This window comes from Ochotona princeps, chromosome 22 (assembly GCF_030435755.1).
Source record: "Ochotona princeps isolate mOchPri1 chromosome 22, mOchPri1.hap1, whole genome shotgun sequence".
NCBI classification, from domain to species: Eukaryota; Metazoa; Chordata; class Mammalia; order Lagomorpha; family Ochotonidae; genus Ochotona; species Ochotona princeps.
In genome coordinates, this window is record NC_080853.1 from 20,232,764 (window position 1) to 20,249,935 (window position 17,172).

The window sequence follows — 17,172 nt, forward strand, 5'->3', positions numbered from 1 at the left end:
ACACACACTCGCTCATCCACAAGAGGAAGAGAGCTCTGAACACACACAAAAAGGAGTCCTCCCCCCCCCCCCGCCCGCAGCGTGCAAAGAAAGGAAAGGAAAAGTCCGAACTAGAAGGGGCGAGGCGGTGGGGAACCGGAGGAGTGCGGTCCTCAGCAGGCGGGGTTCAGACACATGGGGACGCCGGGTAGGGAGGGAGTGCCCAGTGGAGTATACGCTGCCTGCAGACCTCTCCCCCTCCCCCACTTCTGAAGTGGCCAGCGTGGACACTCAGCTTGAACTAGGGGGAGCCCCTTCTCCCAGCTTGGACTTCCACGGAAGCCCCCTCCCCCGTAGGGCTTGGGATTCAACTTTCCTGAGCCAGCACTGGTGCTGGGGAGCGGGTGCCCCCATGCCGGGGCCAGCCCCACTCAGCCTGTACTGTTCCGCTGCCTTGCTCCTGCAGGCGCTGCAAGAGGAAGTGAAAATCGCCCAGTAATTAATTTCCCGGCTGCCGGGGGTGGTAGTTTTGACACATTGGAGGCTGTGTCTTTCCCTGAAGCGGGGAGTAGACAATAGAGACACGTGCACTGGGAAGGGAGAGGGGGGAGGGAGGGAGAGCGGGGCTCCTGCTGGAACTCTTTGCAGGTCAACTCCTTTGTCTCTGGAAAGCTCAGAGCAGACCCCCACCCGGCCCAAGCCAGGGGACAGCAGGAGAATTGGGCTCCTTGTGCCCGCAGGCTTCAGGGCCAAGTGTGAGGGTGGTGAGTGGGGCCTCAGCAAGTGTAGGGTATGGTTAGAGCAGGAGTCCCAGGATGGGAGTCTAGGAATGCCAGGCTCTCACTGGTCAGTGGCATTGTGTGAGTGGGATGCCAGGCTGATGGTGGGGGTGTCCTTTGGGTCCTGGTCACCCTCGGTTGGAGGGCTGGGACCCAGAAAAGGCCTGGAGGTGCCAGTAGGGATTGCCTTGAGTCAGGGACCGTCATGCTCTTACAGATAGTGACACAGAAGCCTTGGGTCTGGACAAAGTCATGCACGGTGTTGGGGGTGGGAGTGGGGTGGGGGGAGTGAGCTGCCTTCCCATTGCACTTATTGTGTGTTATCCACCACCTCCCCCTGGGTCATTGGGTCAAGGTGTCACACCCCCAGCCTCATGACACATCCTATGACCTCTACTGTGGCCATGCCAGCCTGCTTCTGGCTCCTGCTGCTCCCTTCACCCCCACGGTGCTCCTTCCACTCTGAAGAGCCTTCCTGTCAGCTGGCCAGCTTATCCCTGTTCCTAGCTAAGCTGAGATACCACTTCCTCTAGGAAGCATCCTTGCCTCCCTTCATTGAAGACTAAGCCAGCTCTACCCATCTGTCCTTCCCCATCATGAAGACAAAGACCCTGTCCCCTGCATGGCTCAGTACTTTCTTTAAAGATTAACTAATTTATTTGAAAGACACATAGAGAGAAAAGAAAATCTTCCATCTGCTGGTTCACTCCCTATAGAACCATAACACCCAGCACTGGACCAGCCTGAAACCAGGAGACAGGAACTTCACTTTGGTCTCCTGTGTGGGAGGCAGGGGCCCAAGTGGTTGGCCATCATCTGCTGTCTTCCTGAGTGCTTTAGTAGGGAGCTGGATCAGAAGCAGAGAAGCCAGGACTCGAACTGGCATGCTAAGGTGGGGTGCTGCTGTTGCAAGCAGCAGTTTAACCGCAGTCAGCCCCTAGCATGCTCTCAATGGTTGCACACTGGGGTCTACCCACTTCCCTGTCTCCTTCGAGCTGTGAAAGCTTAGGTAAATTAGTCAATCGCTCTGTACTTCAGTCTCCCAGGTTATAAAATGGGATTGATTGGTGTTGCTCCCTTGGGCTTGGAAAGCCTACAGGTGCACTGTGGAAGCCCTGAACCCCAGGGTTCTGTTCAGTTGTGCCTGTAGCCTCCAGTGCTAGCTGCCTCCTCTAGTTCCTTTAATTTCCTTTTATTATTTTTAAAGATTTATTTATTTTTATTGGAAAGTCACATATACAGAGAGGAGGAAAGACAGGAAAATCTTCCTTCTGCTGATTCAATCCCCAAGGCTATGGGCCGTCCTCTACTGCTTTCCCAGGCCACAAGCAGGGAGCTGGATAGGAAGTGGAACAACCAGGACACGAACTGATGTCCATATGGGATTCTGGTGCATAAAAAGTGAGGACTTTAGCCACTAGGCTACTGCCCTGGGCTCTCTTTTATTATTTTTTAAAAGATCTGTTGGAAAGTCAGATTTACAGAGAGAAAGAGAGAGAGAGCAAGATCTTCCATTCATTGGTTTATTCCAAGTGGCCACAACAGCTGAAACTGAGATGATCTGAATCCAGAAGCCAGGAGCCAGAAACTTCTTTTGGGTCTCTGACACAGGTGCAGGGTTCCAAGGTTTTGTGCTGTCCCCTACTGCCTTCCCAGGCCACAAGCAGGGAGCTGCATGGGAAGTGGAGCAGCCAGGACACGAACTAATGTCCATATGGGATCCTGGTGCATGAAAAGCGAGGACTTTAGCCACTAGGCTACTGCGCCAGGTCCACCTCCCCTGTTTCCAAGTGGTGAGGCCGATTTCCCTGGCCTCCACACTCTTGGGAGTCTGGCTAGACATGGACTAGGGAAGCACATCCCTATTGCCGTTCCTTCACACTGCTGTCCAGGCAGTGCGGGACACAAAGGACACAAAGTGATGCTGACTGCAGAAAGCTGGCTGGCCAAAGTCCGCCGGCAGAGGTGACGTTTGAGCCAAGACTCGAGATGGCCATGGGAGGGACCCTAGGAACAATGATCCAGGCAGAAGCTGTATAAGTTCAAACGCTGTGGGAAGGGATGAGCATGGGCCGGTTGAAGAATAGCCAGAAGTGGAAGAAGACGAGCTCAAAAAGTTGGCAGGGCTGGATTCCCAAGCACCTGCTCTATAAATCCTGACTAGTGCCGTGTGTCTGTGCAGCAGTTAGGCCCTTGTTTCAGATCCCAGCATCCCTGTTGGAATGCCTGGGTTCAAGTTCCAACTCTGCTTCCAATTGCAGCTCCCTGCTAGTGTTTGGGCAGGCAGCAGGTGGTAATTCAGACACTGGGTTTCCTCCCAACCACTTGTGGGAGATGCTGGCCCATTGCTTTAGCCAGGCCTCACCCTGCCTATTGCAGGCAGTGGGGGGCGGGGACCAGTGACTGGGAGGTCTCTCTGTCATCATTTCAAAATAAATAAATAATGTTTTAAAAGCTCCAGAATCAATGGATGGATAGATGACTATGGTGGTGAGACTTAACCTACGACCATCGCCTAGAACAACCACAAAAGATCTTCAGAACATTCATGGCACATGGGTGTTATGAAAAAAAGCTATGCATGGATTTTTTAAAAGATTTATGTATTTTTATTGCAAAGTCAGATATATATATATATGAGGAGAGACAGAGAGAAATATCTGCTGTCCGATGATTCACCCCCAAGTGACTGCAACAACCCGTGCTATGCCAATCCGAAGCCAGGAGCTCTTCCAGTTCTCCCATGCGGATGCAGCGTCCCAAGGCTTTGGGCTGTCCTCCACTGCTTCCCCAGGCCACAAGCAGGGAGCTGAATGAGAAGCGGGATTAGAACCAGTGACAATATGGGATCCCAGCACTTTTAAGGTGAGGACTTTAGCCACTAGGCCACAGCGCTGGGCCACCTATGCATGGATTTTAAAAAAATTTTGCAGCACAGAACCTTTGTTATTCAATTGCCACAGGTTTTTTTTTTTAAGTATTCCTGCATGTGGACCTATTGACAGGAGAATAGCCTCTCACTATTCAGAGAAAATTATTTATCTGTTTGGTTACTCACAGCCATTTTTTAAAGCCTATGTTGGGTGGTGAGACCTCTGGCCCCTGAGGTGCCTAAGACAAGTGGCTGACTATGAGCTCGCCTCTGCCTGTGTGGTGTTCCACAGCTCGCTTCTGCATTGAAGAACATGAAACAGCCTTGAGAGAACTCAACAAGGCCTTGAGGACCTACAGTCAGCAGGCAGAGTGAAGGCTAGACTATCCCTTGCTGTGTGGTCTCACAGGGTGGGACTCAGGGATGACCCACCCCCTCAACCAAGCTGTAAAGACCTCATGGGAGAGATGCATCTAAGATCTCACAGGCAGTGTCAGGCTGAGGAAAACATGCTACTTCTTGGGACTGATGTTTGGTTTAGCGATGAAGATGTTGCTGCTTAAGACACCTGCAACCCAGAGGTTCAAGTCTCAGCTCGGGATCCTGACTGCAGCTCGATGCTCACGCAACATCCTGTGAGGAAGCAGGATGACTCAAGTCCTTGACCTCTTCCCACCCAGCAGCAAGACCTGGGTTGCGTTTACAGCTTTGACCTGGCCCAGGCCCAGCCTCTGCAGGCCCTTGGGAGAGTAAACCAGGAAATGGAAACTCTCTCCATGCATCTCTATCTCTAAGGAAAGATTCTGGTTTCTGGTCTCAGAGTAGACAGTGGTGTGTGCAGAGAAGAATAAACCTTCGGTTGGAAGCTGAGGTTCAAACATCCCAGTATGTGGAGCCCCAAGCAGGGATGAAACACACAGTGGCTTGCATTGCATCTTCTCTGGGTTGCTGAGAAGGGCCTCTGTCCCCTAGGCTAAGCTCAGTGTCTCATGGGTTTCAGAAAGACTACTCTTAGAAATTTACTTCTCCAGTCACATCGGATGAGGAGAGAGAACTTAATTCCCAAGGATTTGCTGTAGCCTCAGGGACTGGAATGAAAGATCCCCAGCTGAAGGAAGTGAGGAAAAGGTTAGGAAGAAGACTATCCTCTACTGCTTTCCCAAGCTACAGGCAAGGAGTTAGATGGGAAGTGGAACACCTGGGACATGAACCAGCATGCACATTGGATGTTGGCGTTTGAAGGTGGAGGATTAGTCAGTTGAGCCATCACGCCGGCCCCAGAAAAATTCTTATCACATCAGTAGGACCATGCCTGAGCAGCTCTTGGTTCCTGCTACTGTGCTAAGCACCCACTGTCCAGAGAAGCTGGCTTGATCTCAGGAGTTTGGAGTTGGCCTGTTTCTTGTTGCCTGCTTTGCTGTTGCTCTGCCATGTGATGCTGTGCCTCTGTTTCCTGATCTGTAAAATGGGATCATGAATAGGCCTGTGTCACAGGCTGTCATGAAGATGAGGCAGTTACATCCTTGCAAAGTGCACGTGGTGGTGCCTGGCCCTCGGACACTTGCTGCACATTGGGATTGCTGCTCCTTGTCTGTACCTCACGTGGCCTCATGGGAGGGAGCGTGGTGGGTCTAGTATGCAGAGGGTGGTGGTGTCTAGCTCAAGGCCTTGTGGTTACTGTGTGGGGAGGCTGGGGGAAGGGGGATTTTCCCATCTCCATATGGCCAACCATGTGTGTCCCAGGACCCCGGCTGGCAGGGCCACAGCGTCTGCCTTCCCCACTCTGGTTCTTTCTGGACTTGAAGCCTGCCCTGCCCATCAGGACACAGAGCAGCCTGCAGGACCTGGGCAAGCCCCGTTTAGCTGGCAGATCCTTACCCTGCACCCTGGGGAAGGGGTGGGTGGAGAAGTCACGTGACCTACCCATCTGAAGTCCGATCTAAACCTTGGTTCCCTTCCTCTGATCTGCTTTCTTTGAGCTCTAACTTTCTTCTCTGTCAAGTGGTGCTGGGACAAGACAGTCCCGGAGCTTCTGTCCAGAGCCGATAATGGAATTCTGTATGGATTCCAAGGAGGAGAGTAGCCACAAATGCATCCGTGGCATGCTGATGGGCTCCTGCTCCGGTTAGCCTGGCTGACTGTTTCTCAGGCTTGTTTTCTCCAGATACTCCTGCTGGAAGCCAAGGAGGAGGTGGAAGAGGAGGAGGAGGGACTGGAGCTGTGCCACGCCCCCATGGCTGGGCACCCGGGAAGGTGTGGGTCCTCTGGGGTCAGGCAGGAGCCTGCTTCTTTTCTCCCTTTCTGTGTGTTATATTGACTCTCTGGGATGCTTCTGTGCCAATGCAGGTTGAAGGGTGAGAGGTTTATTGGGATAACACCTGCCAAGAAAGGAGGTGAACTTCTGGCTCTGTACAGGGAGAGGCAGGAGATGGTAAGACTAGGGGAGTGGGAGCCCCAGGCCAGGGTTAAGCTCAGAGCATTTTGGCTGCCACTGCAGGTGGCTACAGAGGCCAGTATTTCCAGCAGAGCAGGTTGGCAGGAGACAGAAAGTCCAGAGACAGAGCCCAGGCAGGCAGTGGCCTCAGCTGTGCCCTGTGACCGACAGTGACTGGGCAGCGGCTGGAGGCTTGCATTCACTAGGGCCCCAAGAGCTGCATGGCACCTCCCTCTGGCTGCCACAGGTTCTTCTCCACCCCCCAGTTTAATAAACAGTTATGGAGCTCTGGGCCGTGAGCCAGGACCCAAGCCAGGCACTTAGAGATGGGATCTTAGTGCACCTCGCACCAGCCTCCTGAAACAGCCCGTGGAGTTGGCTCCGTGTGACAGAGAGGGGGTGTAGCCACGCACCCAGAGTGTTGCAGCAGTGGGTGGTGAACCGGGTTCACACCTGGCAGTTTGCCCGGATGCTGTGCTCGTGGCTCTGCGCCCCACTGTGGCCTCCTCTGCAGCTACTAAGGCAGCCGTGGGGACCTCCAACGACCTGCACACTCACCTTCCCCCTGGGCCTGAGACATCAGAGCCTTCACCTTGGATGTTCATCTAGGCTGCTGCCCCCTGTTTCCAGCCTTGCCTGGTGAACCCTGCTCCCATGGCTTTCTCTGTGTGAGCTCAGCATGTAGCCAGGAGAGGGGTGTTTGCAGGTCCCAGAGGGCAAGTCATCACAGAGAACTTCTGGTACATTGGAAGCCAGATCCAGTCCTAGCTGCAGGTGCCTGCCCTTCACCACTGTCACAGCCTGTTGGACCATCCGTGACTAATGGACAATAACATCAACCCTCAGAGAGTCACTGGGGCTTGTCTGAGGGGCCCACCTGGAAACTGGAGGGCTCAGGATTCACCCTGGGCTGGCTAATGGCGATGCCCTGATCTGAACATCTCATGGGTCAAAGATGCCAGCAGAGAGGGAGAGCCCACCAAAGGCCTTTTTCTGCTCCTGCCCCTACTAAGGCCAAGACCTCATGGACTGGGAGCCTGGATCTGCCTGTCACCTGCTGGGCAAAGCATAAATGCCCAGTATGTATCATGTGCAAGAGAGAATGAATAAGTGAGATGTACCTCCTGGGACCCCCGTTGACCTTGGTCCCTTCAGGTCAGAGCTGGGAGTAAGGGGGTATGTGACTGCAAGCCCCCAGAGTTCGCTCTGCTTTGAGGTGTGTTATCCCGCATGCTGAGATGTTCCTGGCCATGTCATGTTCCCAGCTGCTCCCCAGGATCTCTGCAAGGGTTTCCCTGGCAGAGGTTTGGTCAGCAGGCCTATGGAAGATCATGGGTCATGACAGCGACCCTCAGCATAGTTGGAGTGGAACAGCTCAAAGGTTCCTGCACGAAACTCTCTCCCCACCTTTTTTTTAAAAGAAAGTTTATTAGTTTTTATTGAAAAGTCAGACATACAGAGAGGAGGAGAGACTGAGAGACAGATCTTCTGTCCGTTGACTCACTCCCCAAGTGGCTGCATGACTGGAGCTGTGCCTATCCAAACCCAGGAGCCAGGAGCTTCATCCTTGACTGCCTTCCCAGGCCGCAGGCAGGGAGCTGGATGGGAAGTGGGGCCATTGCCAGTAGAACTGGCACCTATATGGGATCCTGGTGCATGCAAGGCAAGGACTCCAGGCTATTGCACTGGGCCTAAAAGTCTCCTTTTTGAGCAAGTGAGATGGTTCCGAGCCCGGGGCTGGGTCCCTTGAGCCCAAGCCTCAGCCCGGGTCATGCTCCTGCTAGCTGCGTGACTCTGGGTGATTCTCTCTGCCTCTCTGTGCCTCGCTCACCCAAGCCCGATGCCAACCTGTGGAAAGCAGCCATTCCACATGGGCGGCCTCTGAGGGAGCAGCCATTGCTCCACCTCAGTGGGAAATGGGGATAACTGAGGCACGGGAGAGCGAGGCAGCTTCCTGGGTACATGTGGCTTCCCTGCCAGATCAAGGCCAGTGCCCTCAACTCCTGGCAGCCTCTCTCCTGCCTCTTTCTTTGCCCTGCCAGTCGAGCCCAGGGCCACGTCTCCAGCAGGTGCCAAGGCGGCTGTTGGGGCTGCAGAGTCGGCGTTTCTGGACTCCTGAGGCTCCTGGCTTGGAGGACTCAGTCCCTCTAGGCCCCTTGGCACTGCCTCCCACCTCCCGCCTCTGCTCATGCACCATCTGGGACCCGTCAGTTTTCGGAGAAGGCCGGCAGGTGGTCCAGGTGCACGGAGGTGGGGGTCTGTCAGCACTGACCTGTGCCTGACCTCAGGACGTGGCAGGTGCATAAGCTCCTGAGGAGTCAGCAGTCATGTGCCCTTCAAGTGCACCCCTCCCATCTTACTCCATCTGCAGACTGCTGGAGCTGGGGAAGCCTGAGGGTTAAAAGCAGGGACCATCTGGGTTCAGGTGCCAGCTCTGCTGCCTCCTGACAGGTTATCCACTCTGGGCAATCTACCCGTCCTTTTTGGGCCTCTGTCTCTTCAGCTGTCAGATGGGGGAGTTGATATTAGTGGTCCCTCCCTCACAGGGCAGGTGGGAGAGGACTGAAGTGCTTGCACGCAGTCGGAGTTCAGTGACATGAACTCTGGTTCGTCCCAAGTCCCTGCTCCTGTGGCCGCCCCCACAATACTTCTCCTTTCACCAGCGGCCATGACCCAGAGAGGTTTAGAAATTATCCAAGGGACCACAGTCTACAGATGCTTGCTGAGCACCTACTGTGTGCCAGCCATGATGTGCCAACCAAGGACCTAGCAGCGAAGCAGCGTATATTCACTGAGTCCACAGCAGGTAGCTCTGCCCCTGTCCTGTGCGAGACACACAGGGAGAAAGAGGGGCAAAGACCACGACAGGTGAAGCGAGGGCAGCTGGAGGAGCGGCAGCCCAGGAGGACCTGGGTCTCTGTGGCATCCAGAAGAAAGCAGCAGGTACATAGTTGAGATGCAGAAGTCCATGTTAGATCTGGAATCTTGGAGGTTGTGGGATGTCGGGGTCTGGAACCCAGGAGCACGCATCAGGTGGATAATTGCTCATCTGCCCCAGCTCCTCCTCCTCCTCTGTGGAGCAGGTAAAAGGCAAGCAACTTTGATTTCTGGAGCCTCATCTTCCCCATCTCTGAAATGGGGTTTGATAAGCCCAGCACACACTCAGAATTAACAGAACCGGTTAACATGGACATAGCTTGGCACAGCAGAGGCTTGGGGGGAGGTGGCCTGCTCTTGCCTTGTGTGCTCACACTTGCCATAAATGGAATCCATGCTGGCCTCCCAGTGTGGCCTGTAGCCAGAGGGGGCAGTTGTGGGTCATGTTTCCAGAGAGGGAAGACAGAAAGTGTGACTGCCACATTGAAAATTCAGCAGGGGCCAAGGGCCTGATGTCAGTGTCCAGCATTGGGGACAGCAGTGGGCTAGCGCTCTGGTCTTGGGCTCTCTGGTGTCAGCAAGGAAGTGTCTGGCCAGAGCTCAGGCTGGATTTGGGGATTTTGTTTGCTGGGTGGGAAATCTCCTAGGCTGGTATGGGACCTGCTGGAGATACCTTGGGGTGGCAGATTGTAGCCAGTGATCCCAGAGGCTTCCACAGCCCCTGTTGGTGTCTAGAAACCCCAGGGTGGAGGGATGCATACCTCCTGCTGAGCTGGCATATTTGTCCTTGGACTCTATTAGACACCCCTCAAGGCAGGGACTGATGTCGCCCATGCTAGTGTGCTGGTTCTTAGCACCCACCTGGCTTGGAGGGAAGTTCAAATTCATGCTCTGAACACATCAGTGGCTTGCACATATCTTCCCACCTTGGTGGGCTCCCTGAACCACGTGCTGGTGTGTTAATGCTCTTCTGAAAGTACATGGCCTTGGGCCCGGTGGCATGGCCTAGCGGCTAAGGTCCTCGCCTTGAACGCACCGGGATCCCATATGGGCGCCGGTTCTAGTCCCGGCAGCTACACTTCCCATCCAGCTCCCTGTTTGTGGCCTGGGAAGGCAGTTGAGGACGGCCTAATGCTTTGGGACCCTGCACCCGCGTGACAGACCCGGAAGAGGTTCCTGGTTCCCGGATTCGGATTGGCGCAGCACCGGCCGTTGCAGCTCACTTGGGGAGTGAATCATCGGACGGAAGATCTTCTCTCTGTCTCTTCTCCTCTCTGCATATCTGACTTAATAAAATAAATAAAATCTTTAAAAAAAAAAAAAGAAAGTACATGGCCTTGAACTCCCAGAGGTGTGTGACCAGGGTGGCAATCAGGAGCTTCACCTTCCTCCCTCAATCCTATTCTCACAGTGACTCCTCTTTCCCCCAAGAATGACCCACTGTTGGCTGCACAAGAGTCCATTCTTGATTGGTTGAAAGCAGTTGCCTGAGTCCTGGTGTGATGGCTCAATGGCTATATCCTCACCTTGCAAGCGCCAACATCCTATATGACCAGTGGTTCATATACCAGCTGTTCTACTTCCCTTCCAGCTCCCTGCTTATGGCCTGGGAATGCAGGAGAGGATGGGTTCAAGGCTTTGGGACCCTACATCTGTGTCAGAGACCCAGAAGAAGCTCTTGGCTCCTGGCTTTGGATCAGCTCAGCTCTGGCTGTTGTGGCCATTTGGAGAATGAACCAACAGATGGAAGATCTTTCTGTCTCTCCTCTCTGTAAAGCTGCTTTACTAATAAAGCAAACACATTTTAAAAAGAAAGCAATTGCTTGGAACGTGGTGTTGGGATAGACTCTGGAACAATGTCTGAGCTTGGTGAGAACGATTCTGTAATTGATGAAGGATGTCTGCTAAGATACAGCAAGGGGATGCTGTGCATGGTGTGTTTGTCACCATCTGTCAGATTCTCCTGAGGTGAAGGCCATAGCAAGAAATCCTTGGGGCCATTGCAAAGTTGGAGAGAAAAAAGGACTATGTCTTTAATATTTCTCACCCCTGCCTGAAACCAAGCATCCCTGCAAACACAGAAGCAGGCAGTGGGCCACAGCGGTGTCAGCAGGACCTGCAACGTCATCCCCAGTAGCCATCACAGAGAGGCTCTCATTTGTAGATGCTCCAGATAGCGTGAAACCACAGCACTTTCTTGCTAAATCTTGTGTTCTAAAATGTGTCAACAGCCTCAGGATGACTGCAGAACAGCTCCATCAGCGGATTTGGGTGACACTTTTCATACAAGGGTTTCTGATGTGGTCCTGTGTGTTAGGAGGAGAATCGTGGGTTCTTCCAGGTATTGAAGGCACTTGTCACATTGGCTTTCCCAATTCCCTGACCCAGATCTGGAGAACCTCTGGAGTGGCCAGCTCCAGAGATGCCATGGGAGGTAAGGGGTCTGGAGTGAGAAGTTGGCATTTCCCAGGCCTAGGCATGATCTGCTGGTGATTGGAAGGCAGTATGATCCCTGAGAGATTCCAGATCAGCCAAGCTTATGAGCTCAGGGGCCCCAAATTCTGGGAGCTTCCAGCCCAGGGGATGGGGAGGAAGGTCGCCAAACTTGGGACAAGGAGACCTAAGTTCCTCCATCCAGCATGTGCACCAGCCCGTCTAGATCCCCAATCCTCCACTCGTCATTCACTCACTATTACTTTGTTCCTGAAAATGCCCTCAGCACAGGCGGGGACTGGGTCTGGGCACAGGGTGCAAGCACAGGCGTAAGACCCCGTGCTTCCTTCCACAGACACAATGACCTTGTAAGGAAGGCTCGATGCTTTGATGCATGGAAGTTCATCAGATCCTGAATCCAGCTCTGAGCTACCAGAGAGGGCTGCCTAGAGGAGGTGACCACCCAAACAGCAGGAACTAACCAGGTTCTTGAGTGCTGCTATAGGCTGTCTAGGGAGCAGGAACCACATGTGTCAAGGAACTGGGGTAGAAAGAGGACAGAAACTTGCACAGCATTCTGTGTTGGGACTGAAGGGGTGGGGGATGGCTGGAGGGGTGGCCTGGCTGATGAGAAAGGGGTATAGGGTCCGGCCACCTCACTTGTCTCAGTAGCACGAAGCTGTGACTTTCATGGTCTGGGGAAGTTCAAGGGCACCGTCTGGGGTCTGGGGAGGTGGAGACCATTGCACAGGGTTTGGCAAAGGCCAAGCTGGAGCTAGGGGCCAAGTGAAGCCTGCCTCTCCAGGCAACCACCGCATGGGCTCTTGCACTCGAGGCCCGAGTGGGGCCCTGTTCCTTTATTTATGTGCTGTGTGAGCAATTTGCTCCTTGCCGGCCGGCTGGCTGGGTGTGCGAGGTGGGGGGTTCCTCACGCCCCAGTTGTGGTCCGGCCTCTGCAGGCTGCGGGGTAATGAGTGAGGTAATTAAGTGTAAAAGACAGGAGCAGCCGAGGGAGGGCTGAGGGGGGCGGGCAGTCAGTGGTTCTTTTCAGGAGCAGGGGAGTGAGATAATGTAGGATAATAGCCTGGCCTGGCCCTGCCCAGGCAGCCCGGCCTGTGCTGAGAGATGCCCCCCAAATGGCCAAGACAATTCAGCCCTTTCAAGGGAGAATGGGGGGGCTCGGGCAGGGCCTGGGGCCCAGGGACAGCTGTATGGAAATGACAGCTCCTCTCCTTGGGCCTGTCCTGTATGGGCTGAGGGTGGGAGTAGCGCCTTTGGTTAGAGAGGTGGGGAGGGTGGGGGTGAATATTGATGGGACCATGAAAGTGCATGAGATAAGGAGTCCAGGGGGGACTGGGAGACCAGCAGTTGTGTGTGATAGGCAAGGCGGGCAGGCTGCAGGGTTTGATGAACCTAAGGGGCCATGGTGGCTTTGGCCCAGGCTAGCTGTGGTGTGTTGACCTCAGGACACTCGTCTGCACCCTGGAGCTGTAGAGGGGGATTAGCATAGGGGTACTTAGCATTGGTCACGCAGTACAGGCTGCGTCACTGCTCAGGATAGTCAAGTTTGGAGCCGGAGTTCAGTGAGCAAGTAGCTATTTTCCACTGTGCTCTGGCACCTCCTGCCAGGGCTGACATTGGAAGTCAGAGATAGAGACCCACCAGTCAACAGGCAAAACATCAGGGTCACAATGTCTATTTGCTTCTGACAACTTGTTCCATGGTATGTTTGTACACATGGGACATCACTCCAAAGTGTTCACTAGAGTCTGGTTGACCTAGCAAAATCTTGGACACCATCTAAATGTCTACTGGCCTTGAGCAAACAAAAGCAGGGGATGGGGCACGTTGAGCCCGTTGGGTGGGCCTCAGTTTGGCCCCTGCCAAGGCAACTGCGAGTGAGACTTGAAGTGCAATACAGCTGCAGCAGGCGCCATCTGAAGTTGATCAACGTGTGTGCCTGCAAGTGATGTCATCAATACCCAAATGACTCAGAAGAGAAAAAGATTCCCCACCTGAGGATGCACCAGCCACATCATGGAATGCTATGCAGTCATCAGCAAAGGTGAGACCACATTTAATATACTGATACAGAAAGACCACTGACATGTACTGATCCACTGGTTCACTCCCAAACAGCCACAACACCTGTGCCCAGGCCAGTCTAAAGCCAGGAACTGGGAATTCCATTGAGTGTTCCAGGTGAACATCAGGGACCCAGGCTCTTGGGCCATCCTATGTTGCCTTGCCAGGTATGTTAGAAGGAAGCTGGGTGGGAAGTAGAGCACCCAGGACTTGAACCAGTACTCCACTGTGGGATATCCATGCGGTAAACAATAGCTTAATCCATTGACATGACCCTGACCCCTTTTTCTCTTGTGCTTGTTGGTAAGTCTTCAGCCTATTTTTCTTTTTGATTGCTTGTCCTTGTCATTGATTTGTAGAAGCTCTTTACATATTTAAGTGGTAAACTTTAATGAACAAAGTCAATTCTAATGCAGATTAATTTGTTAATATTTACTTTATGGTTTGTACTTGTACTTCTTATTTCAGAAATCTTCTCTAATCTGTCTCATTCTATCATGCATATGTATACATTTTCAAGTGTTCATATCTTACATTCTGTTCTGTAGCTATTTTTTCCAGTTAACACTAGAACATAAACATTTCCTTGTGTCTAAATATTGCATAGCGTCATTGGTAAGTGGTTGCATATTTTTCCATTGCATGGAGTGTACCACCTTTATTTACTGAATCCCTGTTGATGCACACGTAGGTTTGTTTTCAACTTTTCCCAGTGGGCAACAGTCCTACTAACAATCTCCCATCGGCCAACATGTGGTGTAGGAGGAGGTTGTTGCTGATGCCCGTATCAGAGTGCCAACATGGGTCCTGGTTGTCTCACTTCTGGTCTAGCTCTCTGCTAGTGCACCTAGGAGGGTGATGGATGGTCAAAGTGCTTGGGCCCCTGCCACCCATGTGGGAGACCTAGATAAACTTTCTGGTTTCTGGCTTTGACCACGGCCCACATCTGGTCGTTTTTGCCATTTGGAGAGTGAACCAGCAGATGGAAGCTCTCACTCACTCCACCTGTTTGTCTCTATCTCTGCCTTTTAAATACATGAACGAATGAGTCTTTTGAAAGAAACCATCTCCTGGAGACAGGGTCGGGGGGCTAATGCTGTCATTCCTGGTTATTTTTCTTCAAGTCCTAGAAGTGAAACTGCTCAGCCAAGTCCAGCCCTTTGGTCCTTCTTTCACAATTTTCAGAGGTTCCCCTTGAGATTCTAGCCTCAGGATGAGCCCTTCCTGAGGGTCTGGGAATTGGCAAAGCAGATCCAGGGGATGGTGCTGAGCAGGAACGAGGAGAAGGTGGGTTGTTCTGTGTGTGTGGAGCCTGGACCCTGGGCAGGCTGAGAGCACCCCCGTGCGGGCAGGGGAGAGGCCTTTACTAAGTAACACTGAGCAAGCAAAGAGTGGGGAAGTACCCAGAGAGGCCTGCCTGGGTAGTGTCTCCACTATGGCTCTCAAGGGCAGGAGCGGGCGCTGTCTCTATTCCTGTGTGCTGGGTGCATGATGCTCCCACTTGTTCATGGACCCAGGCAATCTTCAAAGCCCCCCAGAAAACTCTCGGCTTTCGAATGGGAAGACCTGAGCTCGGGTGTCCCCTGCTGCTGGGAGTACTGAGCTGCTGGGACTGAAGCACTCACTTTAGGTAACGTCCAGTGTGGTCTCCTGTTAGTCGTCAGTAATGTTCATATGTGGCAATGGTAGAAAGGCTCTCACTAGGATCAGTTGACTTTATTATTTTTTTTAAGTATTTGTCTTTTTGAAGGCAGAATTACAGAGAGAGATGGAGAGGAAGGTGGAGAAAGACAGAGGTCTTCCACCTGCCAGTTCATTCCCCCAAGAGCTGCAATGACTGGGGTTGGGCTCGATCAAAAACCCAGGAGCCTGGAACTCCATCCAGGTCTCTCATGTGGGTGCAGGGGACCAAGCACTCAGACCACCTGTTCGTAGTTTCCCAGGTCTATTAGCAAGGGGCCGGACTGGACGTGAAGCAGCCAGGTCATGACAAATGACTCATGGAATGTGGTGATACAGGTGATGTCTACAACCCTGGCCTCCAATTGGCTTTATTATTTTTTTTTTTAAGATTTACTTATTAATTTGAAAGGAAGATTACAGAGAGTGAAGGAGAGACACAGAGAGATCTTCTATCTGCTGGTTCACTCTCCAAATAGCTGTAATGGCTGGAGCTGGGCTGGTCGAAAGCCAAAAGCCTAGAGCTTCTTCTGGATCTCCCACATGGGTAGAGGGATCCAAAGACTTGGGCGATCTTCCGATGCTTTCCCAGGCACATTAGCAAAGAGCTGTGTTGGATGTGGAGCAGCCAGGACTCAAACTGGTGCTCATACAAGATGCCAACACCACAAGCTAAGGCTTAGCCTACTATACCATGGCATTAGCCCCACTGATTGTATTATTATTTTTTTAAAGATTTATTTTATTTTTATTGGAAAGTGAGATATACAGAGAAGAGGAGAGACAGAGAGAAAGATCTTCCATCTGATGATTCACTCCCCAAGCGGCTGCAACGGCTGGAGCTGTGCTGAATTGAAGCCAGAAGCCAGGAGCTTCTTCCAGGTCTCCCACACGGGTGCAGGGTCCCAAGGCTTTGGGCCATCCTCAACTGCTTTCCCAGGCCACAAGCAGGGAGCTAGATGGGAAGTGGGGCTGCTGGGATTAGAACTGGCACCCGATTTTTTTTTAATGATATAGTTAAAAGCAAACACAATGGGGCCCAGCACAGTAGCCTACTAACTAAAGGCCTTGCCTTGAACGTACTGGGATCCCATATGGGCACTGGTTCTAATCCTGGCAGCCCCGTTTCCCATCCAGCTCCCTGCCTGTGGCCTGGGAAAACAGTTAAGATGACCCAAAGCCTTGGGTCTCTGCACCTGCGTGGGAGACCTGGAAGAGGCTCTAGGCTCCAGACTTTGGAGTGGTGCAGTTCTGGCCGTTGCGGCTGCTTGGGGAGTGAATCAACGGACAGAAGATCTTTATCTCTGTCTCTTCTCCTCTCTGTGTATCTGATTTTCCAAATGAATAAATAAAGCAAACACAAGGCAGTTTGTCAGAGGGGCAGACTGTGGATGGTATGTGGAGAGGTGGTATCTGGACTTTGAGAAACACCCTCCTGGACCCATCAAGAGGGGAGCAGGTGGGGCAGGCAGCGAGGAGGTGACTCGTTCAGCTTACAGAGGAGAATAGAGAGAGGAGTGGCCATTTGTCCCTGGTCTTAGGTGAATGGCCCCTGCGGGATCTTGAACTTGGCCCCTTAGACTTGCAGGAGGGAGGACTTGGCCCCTGGGAGGAGGTAGGTGATTTGTGTGGGGGAGGGGCAGGAAGGGGAAGGAATCCACCTAGCATTTGTGGGGCTGCATGAACAAGTGGCCCAGGACCCTCACAGCCCTTGCCTGATGTCCACCACAGCTACAGCAGCAGGTATGGAGTGCTTGTTGTGTGCCAGCTCTGGGCTGAGCAGCTCTGGCTGCCTCACTGAGCACTCGACCTTCAGGAGGGGAGGGCATCTGTCATCATCCCACAAAACGGCTTCGATCCGGTGTCTGCTGTAATGCAAATGCAAGAGGGGAACCCGAAAAGCACCCGAGGGTGTCCTGGAGGAGGTGACCTACGAGTCAGAGTTAGTCACGTACTGGAATGCTGGGCACTCCGGAGTCCTGCCCCTGCCCTTAATGGACCCCTCTTTCATTCCCTGTGAGACTTCTCCCTTT